General features: G+C 47.6%; 7 non-coding genes across 7 annotated transcripts; all 7 read right to left on the reverse strand.

Moving 5' to 3' along the window:
* Positions 1-792: 792 nt before the first annotated feature.
* Positions 793-983, reverse strand: LOC142259480 (U2 spliceosomal RNA). The gene has a single exon (XR_012727967.1). It is a non-coding gene; the product is annotated as a U2 spliceosomal RNA (small nuclear RNA).
* Positions 984-2371: 1388 nt separating this feature from the next.
* Positions 2372-2562, reverse strand: LOC142259481 (U2 spliceosomal RNA). Its single transcript, XR_012727968.1, has one exon. It is a non-coding gene; the product is annotated as a U2 spliceosomal RNA (small nuclear RNA).
* Positions 2563-3950: 1388 nt separating this feature from the next.
* Positions 3951-4146, reverse strand: LOC142259602 (U2 spliceosomal RNA). The gene has a single exon (XR_012728061.1). It is a non-coding gene; the product is annotated as a U2 spliceosomal RNA (small nuclear RNA).
* A 2186-nt stretch (positions 4147-6332) lies between these two features.
* On the reverse strand, positions 6333-6523 carry LOC142259482 (U2 spliceosomal RNA). The gene has a single exon (XR_012727969.1). It is a non-coding gene; the product is annotated as a U2 spliceosomal RNA (small nuclear RNA).
* A 1388-nt stretch (positions 6524-7911) lies between these two features.
* On the reverse strand, positions 7912-8102 carry LOC142259483 (U2 spliceosomal RNA). Its single transcript, XR_012727970.1, has one exon. It is a non-coding gene; the product is annotated as a U2 spliceosomal RNA (small nuclear RNA).
* Positions 8103-9490: 1388 nt separating this feature from the next.
* On the reverse strand, positions 9491-9683 carry LOC142259551 (U2 spliceosomal RNA). Its single transcript, XR_012728023.1, has one exon. It is a non-coding gene; the product is annotated as a U2 spliceosomal RNA (small nuclear RNA).
* A 2190-nt stretch (positions 9684-11873) lies between these two features.
* LOC142259603 (U2 spliceosomal RNA) lies at positions 11874-12069 on the reverse strand. The gene has a single exon (XR_012728062.1). It is a non-coding gene; the product is annotated as a U2 spliceosomal RNA (small nuclear RNA).
* Between the last annotated feature and the right edge of the window lie 1959 nt (positions 12070-14028).

A 14028-nucleotide genomic window follows, 5' to 3' on the forward strand; every position in this document is an offset into this window, starting at 1 on the left:
TTCATGTTGTGCACAGTTCAAACGGAAAATACATCAACAGGCAGACTACAGAAAAGCTTACTATCAAAGGTTAGAGGGGGGCTTTCTCAGAGGGCTTTTTACAGTTTTTCTATTCCCAATTAGCCGTTTAAGTGTACTTATTGAAAGTAGTAATTCTTTCATAGGCCGCCCTTTCTTAGTATTTGACGTTCCTTATATTGCGGTATGAGGCTTTGCAGCAGGTTGCAAACATTCATCACCCATGACTGTCCCCAATTGAGCTCAGAAGCTCAATGTCTATCATAACCTCTCTTTTAGAATGTCCAAGAGCAAGCAAACTATTCCTCCAGGAGAGGGCGCCAACAGACTACTAAAGAGATCATCATTACTCAAAGAAAACCCCAAAAACCAATGCATGATAGGAATAAACAGGTAACTTTCTTTGGAGTGGAAGCGGAGAGATCGCACCAGATGCCAATTCTAGATCTTATCACACCTGTGGTCACTGCAGCAGCAGGTGAATCCACTTTGTCCAAAAGGGATCTATTCCATTCAATTGCAAATGATCTAGATAAGACAGAGAACTGCAGCACGGGACATAGCCGAGTTGGTCAGGTTGAGTGGTGATGAGTTTGCTATTTGGATGAATAAAGAAAGTCAAAAGTGTGAAAGATAAAAAACAAAAGGAGGAAGTGTGAAAAGTGAATGGGCCAAATTGAGGTGCATATGAAGACGTATGCTTTCTTCCAATTCATTAAATCGGGCTAATATGAATCAGGTGAATTGAGTTCTGCTTTTGGAAACTGGGTTAAGAAGGGGTGCACCGGTCCTGGAGGTACTGCAATACCAGGTCAATGCGTGGAGTGGACAGAGCAAGCTCTTTTTCCATCTCCCTGTTCTAAAAATCCATTTAATATATGGTCCCCAGATAGGGGACGTATCAGATATTAAACTGATAAGAACAGATACTACACTTGATCTTAGCCAAAAGGCCGAGAAGCGATAACCAGAATTGGTTTGGGCCTCGAGTGGCACCCTGGCCTATGCCGGACACATCTTAGGGAGAGAGAGCGAGAGGGAGACAAACCCACGCCTACAGAAGACATTTTGTCACCCAAGCCAACCCTTGAAAAGGCTGCTTTGCAGAGCAAAAACAAGAAGAATGGTGCGTTTTGCAGCCGCCGCCCCCCACTGCAATGAATCTGAATAACTCCTCCTTTAGGGCGCAAGCAACTCCCCTCCCCCTTGCAGTCTTTCCAATTCACGATACAAAAAGACGGACAGGACAGGTTGCCTGACTTTCCGTCACTGCCACCCTTTGCCATCCTTACCCGTAGAAAGCCCTTTCATCATCCCCAAACCCTAATCTTTTCCCTTTCCTTCCCAGCCCCCAAACCCTGCCCTCTGTACCCTTCTCACCACCCGCATCCCTTCTCCTGTCATCCCCCTACCACCCGGGAAAAAAAGAGCTTGCCCCCTCCTTACACTAGCCCACCCTCCCACCCAAAGAACAACTTCTGCTGCGCAGCTTGTTTTCTAGGCAGCAGCGCTATTGTGATGTCAGCGGGGGCATTGTGACAAGCCGCCAGTGTTCCGTCTCTTCATGTTGTGCACAGTTCAAACGGAAAATACATCAACAGGCAGACTACAGAAAAGCTTACTATCAAAGGTTAGAGGGGGGCTTTCTCAGAGGGCTTTTTACAGTTTTTCTATTCCCAATTAGCCGTTTAAGTGTACTTATTGAAAGTAGTAATTCTTTCATAGGCCGCCCTTTCTTAGTATTTGACGTTCCTTATATTGCGGTATGAGGCTTTGCAGCAGGTTGCAAACATTCATCACCCATGACTGTCCCCAATTGAGCTCAGAAGCTCAATGTCTATCATGACCTCTCTTTTAGAATGTCCAAGAGCAAGCAAACTATTCCTCCAGGAGAGGGCGCCAACAGACTACTAAAGAGATCATCATTACTCAAAGAAAACCCCAAAAACCAATGCATGATAGGAATAAACAGGTAACTTTCTTTGGAGTGGAAGCGGAGAGATCGCACCAGATGCCAATTCTAGATCTTATCACACCTGTGGTCACTGCAGCAGCAGGTGAATCCACTTTGTCCAAAAGGGATCTATTCCATTCAATTGCAAATGATCTAGATAAGACAGAGAACTGCAGCACGGGACATAGCCGAGTTGGTCAGGTTGAGTGGTGATGAGTTTGCTATTTGGATGAATAAAGAAAGTCAAAAGTGTGAAAGATAAAAAACAAAAGGAGGAAGTGTGAAAAGTGAATGGGCCAAATTGAGGTGCATATGAAGACGTATGCTTTCTTCCAATTCATTAAATCGGGCTAATATGAATCAGGTGAATTGAGTTCTGCTTTTGGAAACTGGGTTAAGAAGGGGTGCACCGGTCCTGGAGGTACTGCAATACCAGGTCAATGCGTGGAGTGGACAGAGCAAGCTCTTTTTCCATCTCCCTGTTCTAAAAATCCATTTAATATATGGTCCCCAGATAGGGGACGTATCAGATATTAAACTGATAAGAACAGATACTACACTTGATCTTAGCCAAAAGGCCGAGAAGCGATAACCAGAATTGGTTTGGGCCTCGAGTGGCACCCTGGCCTATGCCGGACACATCTTAGGGAGAGAGAGCGAGAGGGAGACAAACCCACGCCTACAGAAGACATTTTGTCACCCAAGCCAACCCTTGAAAAGGCTGCTTTGCAGAGCAAAAACAAGAAGAATGGTGCGTTTTGCAGCCGCCGCCCCCCACTGCAATGAATCTGAATAACTCCTCCTTTAGGGCGCAAGCAACTCCCCTCCCCCTTGCAGTCTTTCCAATTCACGATACAAAAAGACGGACAGGACAGGTTGCCTGACTTTCCGTCACTGCCACCCTTTGCCATCCTTACCCGTAGAAAGCCCTTTCATCATCCCCAAACCCTAATCTTTTCCCTTTCCTTCCCAGCCCCCAAACCCTGCCCTCTGTACCCTTCTCACCACCCGCATCCCTTCTCCTGTCATCCCCCTACCACCCGGGAAAAAAAGAGCTTGCCCCCTCCTTACACTAGCCCACCCTCCCACCCAAAGAACAACTTCTGCTGCGCAGCTTGTTTTCTAGGCAGCAGCGCTATTGTGATGTCAGCGGGGGCATTGTGACAAGCCGCCAGTGTTCCGTCTCTTCATGTTGTGCACAGTTCAAACGGAAAATACATCAACAGGCAGACTACAGAAAAGCTTACTATCAAAGGTTAGAGGGGGGCTTTCTCAGAGGGCTTTTTACAGTTTTTCTATTCCCAATTAGCCGTTTAAGTGTACTTATTGAAAGTAGTAATTCTTTCATAGGCCGCCCTTTCTTAGTATTTGACGTTCCTTATATTGCGGTATGAGGCTTTGCAGCAGGTTGCAAACATTCATCACCCATGACTGTCCCCAATTGAGCTCAGAAGCTCAATGTCTATCATGACCTCTCTTTTAGAATGTCCAAGAGCAAGCAAACTATTCCTCCAGGAGAGGGCGCCAACAGACTACTAAAGAGATCATCATTACTCAAAGAAAACCCCAAAAACCAATGCATGATAGGAATAAACAGGTAACTTTCTTTGGAGTGGAAGCGGAGAGATCGCACCAGATGCCAATTCTAGATCTTATCACACCTGTGGTCACTGCAGCAGCAGGTGAATCCACTTTGTCCAAAAGGGATCTATTCCATTCAATTGCAAATGATCTAGATAAGACAGAGAACTGCAGCACGGGACATAGCCGAGTTGGTCAGGTTGAGTGGTGATGAGTTTGCTATTTGGATGAATAAAGAAAGTCAAAAGTGTGAAAGATAAAAAACAAAAGGAGGAAGTGTGAAAAGTGAATGGGCCAAATTGAGGTGCATATGAAGACGTATGCTTTCTTCCAATTCATTAAATCGGGCTAATATGAATCAGGTGAATTGAGTTCTGCTTTTGGAAACTGGGTTAAGAAGGGGTGCACCGGTCCTGGAGGTACTGCAATACCAGGTCAATGCGTGGAGTGGACAGAGCAAGCTCTTTTTCCATCTCCCTGTTCTAAAAATCCATTTAATATATGGTCCCCAGATAGGGGACGTATCAGATATTAAACTGATAAGAACAGATTTTGATTTAATGAAGCTTTCCAAAGCACCACAAAAAATGCATGACCGAAGTCACACCAAAAACAGTGCAAAGGCTAGGATTCGTGTGGACCCCACCGTGAGGAGAGGGTCCCCAAAAATCAACCCCGTCCCTCCGAGCCAGAAGGCCACAGCAAGGGTCAGGGATCTTCGGTGCTCCCCCAAGCCGAAGCCTGGTTGAGCCTTGTCGTTGCTCCCAGCGTCCACCCAGGCATCTTACCCAAGTGGAGTAGAGAGCTACTAGTTGTTGGTTTCGCAGCCGAAACTGCCCGGACCGTCAACCGGTGTTGGTTTCTCAGCCCAAGGCTAACCGGACCTCCAACCGGGTGTTGGTTTCTCAGCCGAAGCTGACCCAGACCTCCAACCGGGTGTTGGTTTCTCAGCCGAAGCTGACCCGGACCTCCAACCGGGTGTTAGTTTCTCAGCCCAAAGCTGACCAGACCTCCGTCCGGGATTATAAAAATTTCCCTTCCTAGCCAGAAGGCCGGGATAGGGTAATATGCTCAAAAAGTATGAAAAGGCAAGGTACGGTGTGCTACAGAGCCCAAGGCTTGCCGGGGTCCCAAGCCAGCAAGCTCAGACTCACTCCAGGGTCGTCAGTCCTGGGGCACGTTGTACCATAGCCCCCCATCCTTACTCAGTCTAATAGCCTCGATCCTGGTAGGGCCATGTTTTCCACTAGATGAATATACTATCCACCCAGAGTACTAGCAAGCGCAACCTTCCAGTGTGCATTGTATCATTGTACTAAGGTGGCCTGGAGCTTAAACCACCTCTTCGAACAACACTACACTTGATCTTAGCCAAAAGGCCGAGAAGCGATAACCAGAATTGGTTTGGGCCTCGAGTGGCACCCTGGCCTATGCCGGACACATCTTAGGGAGAGAGAGCGAGAGGGAGACAAACCCACGCCTACAGAAGACATTTTGTCACCCAAGCCAACCCTTGAAAAGGCTGCTTTGCAGAGCAAAAACAAGAAGAATGGTGCGTTTTGCAGCCGCCGCCCCCCACTGCAATGAATCTGAATAACTCCTCCTTTAGGGCGCAAGCAACTCCCCTCCCCCTTGCAGTCTTTCCAATTCACGATACAAAAAGACGGACAGGACAGGTTGCCTGACTTTCCGTCACTGCCACCCTTTGCCATCCTTACCCGTAGAAAGCCCTTTCATCATCCCCAAACCCTAATCTTTTCCCTTTCCTTCCCAGCCCCCAAACCCTGCCCTCTGTACCCTTCTCACCACCCGCATCCCTTCTCCTGTCATCCCCCTACCACCCGGGAAAAAAAGAGCTTGCCCCCTCCTTACACTAGCCCACCCTCCCACCCAAAGAACAACTTCTGCTGCGCAGCTTGTTTTCTAGGCAGCAGCGCTATTGTGATGTCAGCGGGGGCATTGTGACAAGCCGCCAGTGTTCCGTCTCTTCATGTTGTGCACAGTTCAAACGGAAAATACATCAACAGGCAGACTACAGAAAAGCTTACTATCAAAGGTTAGAGGGGGGCTTTCTCAGAGGGCTTTTTACAGTTTTTCTATTCCCAATTAGCCGTTTAAGTGTACTTATTGAAAGTAGTAATTCTTTCATAGGCCGCCCTTTCTTAGTATTTGACGTTCCTTATATTGCGGTATGAGGCTTTGCAGCAGGTTGCAAACATTCATCACCCATGACTGTCCCCAATTGAGCTCAGAAGCTCAATGTCTATCATGACCTCTCTTTTAGAATGTCCAAGAGCAAGCAAACTATTCCTCCAGGAGAGGGCGCCAACAGACTACTAAAGAGATCATCATTACTCAAAGAAAACCCCAAAAACCAATGCATGATAGGAATAAACAGGTAACTTTCTTTGGAGTGGAAGCGGAGAGATCGCACCAGATGCCAATTCTAGATCTTATCACACCTGTGGTCACTGCAGCAGCAGGTGAATCCACTTTGTCCAAAAGGGATCTATTCCATTCAATTGCAAATGATCTAGATAAGACAGAGAACTGCAGCACGGGACATAGCCGAGTTGGTCAGGTTGAGTGGTGATGAGTTTGCTATTTGGATGAATAAAGAAAGTCAAAAGTGTGAAAGATAAAAAACAAAAGGAGGAAGTGTGAAAAGTGAATGGGCCAAATTGAGGTGCATATGAAGACGTATGCTTTCTTCCAATTCATTAAATCGGGCTAATATGAATCAGGTGAATTGAGTTCTGCTTTTGGAAACTGGGTTAAGAAGGGGTGCACCGGTCCTGGAGGTACTGCAATACCAGGTCAATGCGTGGAGTGGACAGAGCAAGCTCTTTTTCCATCTCCCTGTTCTAAAAATCCATTTAATATATGGTCCCCAGATAGGGGACGTATCAGATATTAAACTGATAAGAACAGATACTACACTTGATCTTAGCCAAAAGGCCGAGAAGCGATAACCAGAATTGGTTTGGGCCTCGAGTGGCACCCTGGCCTATGCCGGACACATCTTAGGGAGAGAGAGCGAGAGGGAGACAAACCCACGCCTACAGAAGACATTTTGTCACCCAAGCCAACCCTTGAAAAGGCTGCTTTGCAGAGCAAAAACAAGAAGAATGGTGCGTTTTGCAGCCGCCGCCCCCCACTGCAATGAATCTGAATAACTCCTCCTTTAGGGCGCAAGCAACTCCCCTCCCCCTTGCAGTCTTTCCAATTCACGATACAAAAAGACGGACAGGACAGGTTGCCTGACTTTCCGTCACTGCCACCCTTTGCCATCCTTACCCGTAGAAAGCCCTTTCATCATCCCCAAACCCTAATCTTTTCCCTTTCCTTCCCAGCCCCCAAACCCTGCCCTCTGTACCCTTCTCACCACCCGCATCCCTTCTCCTGTCATCCCCCTACCACCCGGGAAAAAAAGAGCTTGCCCCCTCCTTACACTAGCCCACCCTCCCACCCAAAGAACAACTTCTGCTGCGCAGCTTGTTTTCTAGGCAGCAGCGCTATTGTGATGTCAGCGGGGGCATTGTGACAAGCCGCCAGTGTTCCGTCTCTTCATGTTGTGCACAGTTCAAACGGAAAATACATCAACAGGCAGACTACAGAAAAGCTTACTATCAAAGGTTAGAGGGGGGCTTTCTCAGAGGGCTTTTTACAGTTTTTCTATTCCCAATTAGCCGTTTAAGTGTACTTATTGAAAGTAGTAATTCTTTCATAGGCCGCCCTTTCTTAGTATTTGACGTTCCTTATATTGCGGTATGAGGCTTTGCAGCAGGTTGCAAACATTCATCACCCATGACTGTCCCCAATTGAGCTCAGAAGCTCAATGTCTATCATGACCTCTCTTTTAGAATGTCCAAGAGCAAGCAAACTATTCCTCCAGGAGAGGGCGCCAACAGACTACTAAAGAGATCATCATTACTCAAAGAAAACCCCAAAAACCAATGCATGATAGGAATAAACAGGTAACTTTCTTTGGAGTGGAAGCGGAGAGATCGCACCAGATGCCAATTCTAGATCTTATCACACCTGTGGTCACTGCAGCAGCAGGTGAATCCACTTTGTCCAAAAGGGATCTATTCCATTCAATTGCAAATGATCTAGATAAGACAGAGAACTGCAGCACGGGACATAGCCGAGTTGGTCAGGTTGAGTGGTGATGAGTTTGCTATTTGGATGAATAAAGAAAGTCAAAAGTGTGAAAGATAAAAAACAAAAGGAGGAAGTGTGAAAAGTGAATGGGCCAAATTGAGGTGCATATGAAGACGTATGCTTTCTTCCAATTCATTAAATCGGGCTAATATGAATCAGGTGAATTGAGTTCTGCTTTTGGAAACTGGGTTAAGAAGGGGTGCACCGGTCCTGGAGGTACTGCAATACCAGGTCAATGCGTGGAGTGGACAGAGCAAGCTCTTTTTCCATCTCCCTGTTCTAAAAATCCATTTAATATATGGTCCCCAGATAGGGGACGTATCAGATATTAAACTGATAAGAACAGATACTACACTTGATCTTAGCCAAAAGGCCGAGAAGCGATAACCAGAATTGGTTTGGGCCTCGAGTGGCACCCTGGCCTATGCCGGACACATCTTAGGGAGAGAGAGCGAGAGGGAGACAAACCCACGCCTACAGAAGACATTTTGTCACCCAAGCCAACCCTTGAAAAGGCTGCTTTGCAGAGCAAAAACAAGAAGAATGGTGCGTTTTGCAGCCGCCGCCCCCCACTGCAATGAATCTGAATAACTCCTCCTTTAGGGCGCAAGCAACTCCCCTCCCCCTTGCAGTCTTTCCAATTCACGATACAAAAAGACGGACAGGACAGGTTGCCTGACTTTCCGTCACTGCCACCCTTTGCCATCCTTACCCGTAGAAAGCCCTTTCATCATCCCCAAACCCTAATCTTTTCCCTTTCCTTCCCAGCCCCCAAACCCTGCCCTCTGTACCCTTCTCACCACCCGCATCCCTTCTCCTGTCATCCCCCTACCACCCGGGAAAAAAAGAGCTTGCCCCCTCCTTACACTAGCCCACCCTCCCACCCAAAGAACAACTTCTGCTGCGCAGCTTGTTTTCTAGGCAGCAGCGCTATTGTGATGTCAGCGGGGGCATTGTGACAAGCCGCCAGTGTTCCGTCTCTTCATGTTGTGCACAGTTCAAACGGAAAATACATCAACAGGCAGACTACAGAAAAGCTTACTATCAAAGGTTAGAGGGGGGCTTTCTCAGAGGGCTTTTTACAGTTTTTCTATTCCCAATTAGCCGTTTAAGTGTACTTATTGAAAGTAGTAATTCTTTCATAGGCCGCCCTTTCTTAGTATTTGACGTTCCTTATATTGCGGTATGAGGCTTTGCAGCAGGTTGCAAACATTCATCACCCATGACTGTCCCCAATTGAGCTCAGAAGCTCAATGTCTATCATGACCTCTCTTTTAGAATGTCCAAGAGCAAGCAAACTATTCCTCCAGGAGAGGGCGCCAACAGACTACTAAAGAGATCATCATTACTCAAAGAAAACCCCAAAAACCAATGCATGATAGGAATAAACAGGTAACTTTCTTTGGAGTGGAAGCGGAGAGATCGCACCAGATGCCAATTCTAGATCTTATCACACCTGTGGTCACTGCAGCAGCAGGTGAATCCACTTTGTCCAAAAGGGATCTATTCCATTCAATTGCAAATGATCTAGATAAGACAGAGAACTGCAGCACGGGACATAGCCGAGTTGGTCAGGTTGAGTGGTGATGAGTTTGCTATTTGGATGAATAAAGAAAGTCAAAAGTGTGAAAGATAAAAAACAAAAGGAGGAAGTGTGAAAAGTGAATGGGCCAAATTGAGGTGCATATGAAGACGTATGCTTTCTTCCAATTCATTAAATCGGGCTAATATGAATCAGGTGAATTGAGTTCTGCTTTTGGAAACTGGGTTAAGAAGGGGTGCACCGGTCCTGGAGGTACTGCAATACCAGGTCAATGCGTGGAGTGGACAGAGCAAGCTCTTTTTCCATCTCCCTGTTCTAAAAATCCATTTAATATATGGTCCCCAGATAGGGGACGTATCAGATATTAAACTGATAAGAACAGATTTTTGATTTAATGAAGCTTTCCAAAGCACCACAAAAAATGCATGACCGAAGTCACACCAAAAACAGTGCAAAGGCTAGGATTCGTGTGGACCCCACCGTGAGGAGAGGGTCCCCAAAAATCAACCCCGTCCCTCCGAGCCAGAAGGCCACAGCAAGGGTCAGGGATCTTCGGTGCTCTCCCAAGCCGAAGCCTGGTTGAGCCTTGTCGTTGCTCCCAGCGTCCACCCAGGCATCTTACCCAAGTGGAGTAGAGAGCTACTAGTTGTTGGTTTCGCAGCCGAAACTGCCCGGACCGTCAACCGGTGTTGGTTTCTCAGCCCAAGGCTAACCGGACCTCCAACCGGGTGTTGGTTTCTCAGCCGAAGCTGACCCAGACCTCCAACCGGGTGTTGGTTTCTCAGCCGAAGCTGACCCAGACCTCCAACCGGGTGTTAGTTTCTCAGCCCAAAGCTGACCAGACCTCCGACCGGGATTATAAAAATTTCCCTTCCTAGCCAGAAGGCCGGGATAGGGTAATATGCTCAAAAAGTATGAAAAGGCAAGGTACGGTGTGCTACAGAGCCCAAGGCTTGCCGGGGTCCCAAGCCAGCAAGCTCAGACTCACTCCAGGGTCGTCAGTCCTGGGGCACGTTGTACCATAGCCCCCCACCCTTACTCAGTCTAATAGCCTCGATCCTGGTAGGGCCATGTTTTCCTCTAGATGAATATACTATCCACCCAGAGTACTAGCAAGCGCAACCTTCCAGTGTGCATTGTATCATTGTACTAAGGTGGCCTGGAGCTTAAACCACCTCTTCGAACAACACTACACTTGATCTTAGCCAAAAGGCCGAGAAGCGATAACCAGAATTGGTTTGGGCCTCGAGTGGCACCCTGGCCTATGCCGGACACATCTTAGGGAGAGAGAGCGAGAGGGAGACAAACCCACGCCTACAGAAGACATTTTGTCACCCAAGCCAACCCTTGAAAAGGCTGCTTTGCAGAGCAAAAACAAGAAGAATGGTGCGTTTTGCAGCCGCCGCCCCCCACTGCAATGAATCTGAATAACTCCTCCTTTAGGGCGCAAGCAACTCCCCTCCCCCTTGCAGTCTTTCCAATTCACGATACAAAAAGACGGACAGGACAGGTTGCCTGACTTTCCGTCACTGCCACCCTTTGCCATCCTTACCCGTAGAAAGCCCTTTCATCATCCCCAAACCCTAATCTTTTCCCTTTCCTTCCCAGCCCCCAAACCCTGCCCTCTGTACCCTTCTCACCACCCGCATCCCTTCTCCTGTCATCCCCCTACCACCCGGGAAAAAAAGAGCTTGCCCCCTCCTTACACTAGCCCACCCTCCCACCCAAAGAACAACTTCTGCTGCGCAGCTTGTTTTCTAGGCAGCAGCGCTATTGTGATGTCAGCGGGGGCATTGTGACAAGCCGCCAGTGTTCCGTCTCTTCATGTTGTGCACAGTTCAAACGGAAAATACATCAACAGGCAGACTACAGAAAAGCTTACTATCAAAGGTTAGAGGGGGGCTTTCTCAGAGGGCTTTTTACAGTTTTTCTATTCCCAATTAGCCGTTTAAGTGTACTTATTGAAAGTAGTAATTCTTTCATAGGCCGCCCTTTCTTAGTATTTGACGTTCCTTATATTGCGGTATGAGGCTTTGCAGCAGGTTGCAAACATTCATCACCCATGACTGTCCCCAATTGAGCTCAGAAGCTCAATGTCTATCATGACCTCTCTTTTAGAATGTCCAAGAGCAAGCAAACTATTCCTCCAGGAGAGGGCGCCAACAGACTACTAAAGAGATCATCATTACTCAAAGAAAACCCCAAAAACCAATGCATGATAGGAATAAACAGGTAACTTTCTTTGGAGTGGAAGCGGAGAGATCGCACCAGATGCCAATTCTAGATCTTATCACACCTGTGGTCACTGCAGCAGCAGGTGAATCCACTTTGTCCAAAAGGGATCTATTCCATTCAATTGCAAATGATCTAGATAAGACAGAGAACTGCAGCACGGGACATAGCCGAGTTGGTCAGGTTGAGTGGTGATGAGTTTGCTATTTGGATGAATAAAGAAAGTCAAAAGTGTGAAAGATAAAAAACAAAAGGAGGAAGTGTGAAAAGTGAATGGGCCAAATTGAGGTGCATATGAAGACGTATGCTTTCTTCCAATTCATTAAATCGGGCTAATATGAATCAGGTGAATTGAGTTCTGCTTTTGGAAACTGGGTTAAGAAGGGGTGCACCGGTCCTGGAGGTACTGCAATACCAGGTCAATGCGTGGAGTGGACAGAGCAAGCTCTTTTTCCATCTCCCTGTTCTAAAAATCCATTTAATATATGGTCCCCAGATAGGGGACGTATCAGATATTAAACTGATAAGAACAGATTTTGATTTAATGAAGCTTTCCAAAGCACCACAAAAAATGCATGACCGAAGTCACACCAAAAACAGTGCAAAGGCTAGGATTCGTGTGGACCCCACCGTGAGGAGAGGGTCCCCAAAAATCAACCCCGTCCCTCCGAGCCAGAAGGCCACAGCAAGGGTCAGGGATCTTCGGTGCTCCCCCAAGCCGAAGCCTGGTTGAGCCTTGTCGTTGCTCCCAGCGTCCACCCAGGCATCTTACCCAAGTGGAGTAGAGAGCTACTAGTTGTTGGTTTCGCAGCCGAAACTGCCCGGACCGTCAACCGGTGTTGGTTTCTCAGCCCAAGGCTAACCGGACCTCCAACCGGGTGTTGGTTTCTCAGCCGAAGCTGACCCAGACCTCCAACCGGGTGTTGGTTTCTCAGCCGAAGCTGACCCGGACCTCCAACCGGGTGTTAGTTTCTCAGCCCAAAGCTGACCAGACCTCCGACCGGGATTGTAAAAATTTCCCTTCCTAGCCAGAAGGCCGGGATAGGGTAATATGCTCAAAAAGTATGAAAAGGCAAGGTACGGTGTGCTACAGAGCCCAAGGCTTGCCGGGGTCCCAAGCCAGCAAGCTCAAACTCACTCCAGGGTCGTCAGTCCTGGGGCACGTTGTACCATAGCCCCCCACCCTTACTCAGTCTAATAGCCTTGATCCTGGTAGGGCCATGTTTTCCTCTAGATGAATATACTATCCACCCAGAGTACTAGCAAGCGCAACCTTCCAGTGTGCATTGTATCATTGTACTAAGGTGGCCTGGAGCTTAAACCACCTCTTCGAACAACACTACACATGATCTTAGCCAAAAGGCAGAGAAGCGATAACCAGAATTGGTTTGGGCCTCGAGTGGCACCCTGGCCTATGCCGGACACATCTTAGGGAGAGAGAGCGAGAGGGAGACAAACCCACGCCTACAGAAGACATTTTGTCACCCAAGCCAACCCTTGAAAAGGCTGCTTTGCAGAGCAAAAACAAGAAGAATGGTGCGTTTTGCAGCCGCCGCCCCCCACTGCAATGAATCTGAATAACTCCTCCTTTAGGGCGCAAGCAACTCCCCTCCCCCTTGCAGTCTTTCCAATTCACGATACAAAAAGACGGACAGGACAGGTTGCCTGACTTTCCGTCACTGCCACCCTTTGCCATCCTTACCCGTAGAAAGCCCTTTCATCATCCCCAAACCCTAATCTTTTCCCTTTCCTTCCCAGCCCCCAAACCCTGCCCTCTGTACCCTTCTCACCACCCGCATCCCTTCTCCTGTCATCCCCCTACCACCCGGGAAAAAAAGAGCTTGCCCCCTCCTTACACTAGCCCACCCTCCCACCCAAAGAACAACTTCTGCTGCGCAGCTTGTTTTCTAGGCAGCAGCGCTATTGTGATGTCAGCGGGGGCATTGTGACAAGCCGCCAGTGTTCCGTCTCTTCATGTTGTGCACAGTTCAAACGGAAAATACATCAACAGGCAGACTACAGAAAAGCTTACTATCAAAGGTTAGAGGGGGGCTTTCTCAGAGGGCTTTTTACAGTTTTTCTATTCCCAATTAGCCGTTTAAGTGTACTTATTGAAAGTAGTAATTCTTTCATAGGCCGCCCTTTCTTAGTATTTGACGTTCCTTATATTGCGGTATGAGGCTTTGCAGCAGGTTGCAAACATTCATCACCCATGACTGTCCCCAATTGAGCTCAGAAGCTCAATGTCTATCATGACCTCTCTTTTAGAATGTCCAAGAGCAAGCAAACTATTCCTCCAGGAGAGGGCGCCAACAGACTACTAAAGAGATCATCATTACTCAAAGAAAACCCCAAAAACCAATGCATGATAGGAATAAACAGGTAACTTTCTTTGGAGTGGAAGCGGAGAGATCGCACCAGATGCCAATTCTAGATCTTATCACACCTGTGGTCACTGCAGCAGCAGGTGAATCCACTTTGTCCAAAAGGGATCTATTCCATTCAATTGCAAATGATCTAGATAAGACAGAGAACT

This window comes from Anomaloglossus baeobatrachus (assembly GCF_048569485.1).
Source record: "Anomaloglossus baeobatrachus isolate aAnoBae1 chromosome 9 unlocalized genomic scaffold, aAnoBae1.hap1 SUPER_9_unloc_2, whole genome shotgun sequence".
Classification (NCBI taxonomy): Eukaryota; Metazoa; Chordata; class Amphibia; order Anura; family Aromobatidae; genus Anomaloglossus; species Anomaloglossus baeobatrachus.